The following is a 7586-nucleotide window of genomic DNA, read 5'->3' as shown; positions in this document are numbered from 1 at the left end:
GGTGGCCCGAGCAGTAATCGTGACACACACACACACGGTGGCCCGAGAAGTAATCGTGACACATACACACACACGGTGGCCCGAGCGGTAATCGTGACACCCACACACATGCACGGTGGCCCGAGCGGTAATCGTGACACACACACACATACACGGTGGCCCGAGCAGTGATCGTGACCCCCACACACACGGTGGCCCGAGCAGTAATCGTGACACCCACACACATGCACGGTGGCTCGAGCAGTAATCGTGACCCCCCCACACACGGTGGCCCGACCAGTAATCGTGACCCCCACACACACAGCGGCCCGAGCAGTAATTGTGACCTCCACACACACACAGCGGCCCGAGCAGTAATCGTGACCCTCACTCACACATATAGCGGCCCGAGCAGTAATCGTGACCCCCACACACACACAGCGGCCCGAGCAGTAATCGTGACCCCCACACACACACAGCGGCCCGAGCAGTAATCGTGACCCCCACACACACACACAGCGGCCCGAGCAGTAATCTTGACCCCCCCACACACACACAGCGGCCCGAGCAGTAATCGTGACCCCCACACACACACAGCGCCCCGAGCAGTAATCGTGACCCCCACACACACACAGCGGCCCGAGCAGTAATCGTGACCCAACCCCCACCCACACACAGCGGCCCAAGCAGTAATCGTGACCCCCACACACACACACACAGCGGCCCGAGCAGTAATCGTGACCCCCACACACACTCAGCGGCCCGAGCAGTAATCGTAACCCCCCCCACACACAGCGGCCCGAGCAGTAATCGTGACACATACACACACACGGTGGCCCGAGCGGTAATCGTGACACACACACACACGGTGGCCCGAGCGGTAATCGTGACACACACACACACGGTGGCCCGAGCGGTAATCGTGACACACACACACATACACGGTGGCCCGAGCAGTAATCGTGACCCCCACACACACGGTGGCCCGAGCAGTAATCGTGACACCCACACACATGCACGGTGGCTCGAGCAGTAATCGTGACCCCCCCACACACGGTGGCCCAACCAGTAATCGTGACCCCCACACACACAGCGGCCCGAGCAGTAATCGTGACCCTCACACACACATATAGCGGCCCGAGCAGTAATCGTGACCCCCACACACACATAGCGGCCCGAGCAGTAATCGTGACCCCCACACACACACAGCGGCCCGAGCAGTAATCGTGACCCCCACACACACAAACAGCGGCCCGAGCAGTAATCTTGATCCCCCCACACACACACAGCGGCCTGAGCAGTAATCGTGACCCCCACAGGCACACAGCGGCCCGAGCAGTAATCGTGACCCCCACACACACACAGCGCCCCGAGCAGTAATCGTGACCCCCACACACACACAGCGGCCCGAGCAGTAATCGTGACCAACTCCCACCCACACACAGCGGCCCAAGCAGTAATCGTGACCCCCACACACACACACACAGCGGCCCGAGCAGTAATCGTGACCCCCACACACACTCAGCGGCCCGAGCAGTAATCGTGACCCCCCCCACACACAGCGGCCCGAGCAGTAATCGTGACACCCCCACATACACAGCGGCCCGAGCCGTAATCGTGACCCACACACACACACAGCGGCCCGAGCAGTAATCGTGACCCCCACACACACACAGCAGCCCGAGCATTAATCGTGACCTCCACACGCACACAAACACAGCGGCCTGAGCAGTAATCGTGACCCCCCCACACACACAGCGGCCCGAGCAGTAATCGTGACCCCCACACACACACAGCGGCCCGAGCAGTAATCGTGACCCCCCCCACACACACACACAGCGGCACGAGCAGTAATCGTGACCCCCCCCACACACACAGCGGCCCGAGCAGTAATCGTGACCCCCACACACACACAGCGGCCCGAGCAGTAATTGTGACCCCCACACAAACACACAGTGGCCCGAGCAATAATCGTGACCCCCACACACACACACAGCGGCCCGAGCAGTAATCGTGACCCCCCCACACACACAGCGGCCCGAGCAGTAATCGTGACACCCCCACACACACAGCGGCCCGAGCAGTAATCGTGACACCCACACACATGCACGGTGGCTCGAGCAGTAATCGTGACCCCCCCACACACGGTGGACCGACCAGTAATCGTGACCCCCACACACACAGCGGCCCGAGCAGTAATCGTGACCCTCACACACACATATAGCGGCCCGAGCAGTAATCGTGACCCCCACACACACATAGCGGCCCGAGCAGTAATCGTGACCCCCACACACACACAGCGGCCCGAGCAGTAATCGTGACCCCCACACACACACACAGCGGCCCGAGCAGTAATCTTGACCCCCCCACATACACACAGCGGCCTGAGCAGTAATCGTGACCCCCACAGGCACACAGCGGCCCGAGCAGTAATCGTGACCCCCACACACACACAGCGCCCCGAGCAGTAATCGTGACCCCCACACACACACAGCGGCCCGAGCAGTAATCGTGACCCAACTCCCACCCACACACAGCGGCCCAAGCAGTAATCGTGACCCCCCCACACACACACACAGCGGCCCGAGCAGTAATCGTGACCCCCACACACACTCAGCGGCCCGAGCAGTAATCGTGACCCCCCCACACACAGCGGCCCGAGCAGTAATCGTGACACCCCCACATACACAGCGGCCCGAGCCGTAATCGTGACCCACACACACACACAGCGGCCCGAGCAGTAATCGTGACCCCCACACACACACAGCAGCCCGAGCATTAATCGTGACCTCCACACGCACACAAACACAGCGGCCTGAGCAGTAATCGTGACCCCCCCTCACACACAGCGGCCCGAGCAGTAATCGTGACCCCCACACACACACAGCGGCCCGAGCAGTAATCGTGACCCCCCCCACACACACACACAGCGGCCCGAGCAGTAATCGTGACCCCCCCACACACACAGCGGCCCGAGCAGTAATCGTGACCCCCACACACACACAGCGGCCCGAGCAGTAATTGTGACCCCCACACAAACACACAGTGGCCCGAGCAATAATCGTGACCCCCACACACACACACAGCGGCCCGAGCAGTAATCGTGACCCCCCCACACACACAGCGGCCCGAGCAGTAATCGTGACACCCCCACACACACAGCGGCCCGAGCAGTAATCGTAACCCCCCCCACACACACAGCGGCCTGAGCAGTAATCGTGACCCCCCCACACACACACACAGCAGCCCGAGCATTAATCGTGACCTCCACACACACACAAACACAGCGGCCTGAGCAATAATCGTGACCCCCAAACACACACAGCGGCCCGAGCAGTAATCGTGACCCCCACACACACACAGCGGCCCGAGCAGTAATCGTGAACACCACACACACACACAGCGGCCCGAGCAGTAATCGTGACCCCCACACACACACAGCAGCCCGAGCAGTAATCGTGACCCCCACACACACACAGCGGCCCGAGCAGTAATCGTGACCCCCACACAGACACAGCGGCCTGAGCAGTAATCGTGACCCCCACACACACACAGCGGCCTGAGCAGTAATCGTGACCCCCCCTCACACAGCGGCCCGAGCAGTAATCGTGACCCCCCCACACACAGCGGCCCGAGCAGTAATCGTGACACCCACACACACACAGCGGCCCGAGCAGTAATCTTGACACCCACACACACACACACACACAGTGGCCCGAGCAGTAATCTGGACCCCCCCCCCACACACACACACAGCGCACCGAGCAGTAATCTTGACCCCCCCCCACACACAGCGGCCTGAGCAGTAATCGTGACCCCCCCCCCCACACACAGCGGCCCGAGCAGTAATCGTGACCCACACACACACACACAGGCCCGAGCAGTAATCGTGACCTTCACACACACAAAGCGGCCTGAGCAGTAATCGTGACACCCCCACACACACAACGGCCTGAGCAGTAATCGTGACTCCCCACACACAGCAGCCCGAGCAGTAATCGTGACCCCCCCAAACACAGCGGCCTGAGCAGCAATCGTGACCCCCACACACACACTGCGGCCCGAGCAGTATTCTTGACCCCCCCCCCCCACACACACACACACAGCGGCCCGAGCAATAATCTTAACCCCCCACACACACACACACAGCGCACCGAGCAGTAATCTTGACCCACACACACAAACACAGCGGCCCGAGCAGTAATCTTAACCCACACACACACACACACACACACACACAGCGGCCCGAGCAGTAATCGTGACCCCCCCCCACACACACAGCGGCCCGAGCAGTAATCGTGACACACACACACAGCGGCCCGAGCAGTAATCGTGACCCCCCCACAAACACACAGCAGCCCGAGCAGTAATCTTGACCCCCCCCCACACACACAGCGGCCCGAGCAGTAATCGTGACCCCCCCCCACACACACACACACAGCGGCCCGAGCAGTAATCGTGACCCCCACACACACACAGCGGCCCGAGCAGTAATCGTGACCCCACCCCCCCACACACACACACAGCGGCCCGAGCAGTAATCGTGACCACCCCCCCACACACACACACAGCGGCCCGAGCAGTAATCGTGACCCCCACACACACACAGTGGCCCGAGCAGTAATCGTGACCCCCCCACACACACACACAGCGGCCCGAGCAGTAATCGTGACCCCCACACACACAAAGCGGCCGGAGAAGTAATCGTGACCCCCCCCACACACACAGCGGCTCGAGCAGTAATGGTGACACACACACACACACAGCGGCCCGAGCATTAATCATGACACACACACACAGCAGCCCGAGCAGTAATCGAGACCGCCACACACACACAGCGGCCCGAGCAGTAATCGTGACCCCCACACACACAAACAGCGGCCCGAGCAGTAATCGTGACCCCCACACACACAGCGGCCCGAGCAGTAATCGTGACCCCCACACACACAGCGGCCAAAGCAGTAATCGTGACCCCCACACACATACAGTGGCCCGAGCAGTAATCGTGACCCACACACACACAGCGGCCCGAGCAGTAATCTTGACACACACACACACAGTGGCCCGAGCAGTAATCTTGACACACACACACACAGTGGCCCGAGCAGTAATCGTGACCCCACACACACACACAGCGCACCGAGCAGTAATCTTGACCCCCACGCACTAACACAGTGGCCCGAGCAGTAATCTTGACCCCCACACACACACAGCGGCCTGAGCAGTAATCGTGACATCCACACACACACAGCGGCCTGAGCAGTAATCGTGACACACACACACAGCGGCCCGAGCAGTAATCGTGACACACACACACAGCGGCCCGAGCAGTAATCGTGACACACACACACAGCGGCCCGAGCAGTAATCGTGACCCCCCCCCACACACACAGCGGCCCGAGCAGTAATCGTGACCCCCACACACACACAGCGGCCCGAGCAGTAATCGTGACCCCCCCACACACACACAGCGGCCTGAGCAGTAATCGTGACCCCCACACACACACACAGCGGCCTGAGCAGTAATCGTGACCCCCACACACACACACAGCAGCTCGAGCATTAATCGTGACCTCCACACACACACAGCGGCCCGAGCAGTAATCGTGACCCCCACACACACACAGCGGCCCGAGCAGTAATCGTGACCCCCACACACACACAAAGGCCTGAGCAGTAATCGTGACCCCCCCACACACACAGCGGCCCGAGCAGTAATCGTGACCCCCCCACACACACAGCGGCCCGAGCAGTAATCGTGACCCCCACTCACACACAGCGGCCCGAGCAGTAATCGTGACCCCCACACACACACAGCGGCCCGAGCAGTAATCGTGACCCCCACACACACGCAGCAGCCTGAGCAGTAATCGTGACCCCCCACACACACAGCGGCCCGAGCAGTAATCGTGACCCCCCCCCCACACACACACACACACACTCACACACAGCGGCCCGAGCAGTAATCGTGAACCCCACACAGACACAGCGGCCTGAGCAGTAATCGTGACCCCCACACACACACAGCGGCTGGACCAGTAATGGTGACCCCCCCCCACACACACACAGCGGCCCGAGCAGTAATCATTACCCCCCCCCCACACACAGCGGCCCGAGCAGTAATCGTGACCCCCACAGACACACTCACACACACAGCGGCCCGAGCAGTAATCGTGACCCCCCCCCCACACAGCGCCCCGAGCAGTAATCGTGACCCACACACACACACAGCGGCCCGAGCAGTAATCGTGACCCCCCCACACACACAGCGGCCCGAGCAGTAATCGTGATCCACACACACACACACATGCCCGAGCCGTAATCGTGACCCCCACACACACACAGCGGCCTGAGCAGTAATCGTGACCCCCCCACACACACAGCGGCCTGAGCAGTAATCGTGACCCCCCCCCCCACACAGCGCCCCGAGCAGTAATCGTGACCCCCACACACACACAGCGGCCTGAGCAGTAATCGTCACCCCCCACACACACAGCGGCCCAAGCAGTAATCGTGACCCACACACACACACAGGCCCGAGCCGTAATCGTGACCCCCACACACACACAGCGGCCTGAGCAGTAATCGTGACCCCCCCACACACACAGCGGCCTGAGCAGTAATCGTGACCCCCCCACACACAGCGGCCCGAGCAGTAATCGTGACCCCCCCACACACAGCGGCCCGAGCAGTAATCGTGACACCCACACACACACAGCGGCCCGAGCAGTAATCTGGACCCCCCCCCCCCCCACACACACACACACACACACACACACAGCGCACCGAGCAGTAATCTTGACCCCCACACACAAACACAGCGGCCCGAGCAGTAATCTTGACCCACACACACACACACACAGGCCCGAGCAGTAATCGTGACCCCCACACACACACAGCGGCCTGAGCAGTAATCGTGACCCCCCCACACACACAGCGGCCTGAGCAGTAATCGTGACCCCCCCACACACACAGCGGCCCGAGCAGTAATCGTGAGCCCCCACACACAGCGGCCCAAGCAGTAATCGTGACCCCCACACACACAGCGGCCTGAGCAGTAATCGTGACACCCCCACACACACAGCGGACTGAGCAGTATTCGTGACCCCCCCCACACACACAGCGGACTGAGCAGTATTCGTGACCCCCCCACACACACAGCGGACTGAGCAGTAATCGTGACCCCCCCACACACAGCGGCCCGAGCAGTAATCATGACCCCCCCCACACACAGCGGCCCGAGCAGTAATCGTGACACCCATACACACACAGTGGCCCGAGCAGTAATCTGGACCCCCCCCCCACACACACACACACAGCGCACCGAGCAGTAATCGTGACCCCCCCCACACACACAGCGGCCTGAGCAGTAATCGTGACCCCCCCACACACACAGCGGCCCAAGCAGTAATCGTGACCCACACACACACACACACACGCCCGAGCAGTAATCGTGACCTTCACACACACACAGCGGCCTGAGCAGTAATCGTGACCCCCCCCCCCACACACACAGCGGCCTGAGCAGTAATCGTGACTCCCCCACACACAGCAGCCCGAGCAGTAATCGTGACCCCCCCACACACAGCGGCCTGAGCAGCAATCGT

This window comes from Eleutherodactylus coqui, chromosome 5, assembly GCF_035609145.1.
Source record: "Eleutherodactylus coqui strain aEleCoq1 chromosome 5, aEleCoq1.hap1, whole genome shotgun sequence".
NCBI classification, from domain to species: domain Eukaryota; kingdom Metazoa; phylum Chordata; class Amphibia; order Anura; family Eleutherodactylidae; genus Eleutherodactylus; species Eleutherodactylus coqui.
Note: the sequence above shows the minus strand (reverse complement) of the source record.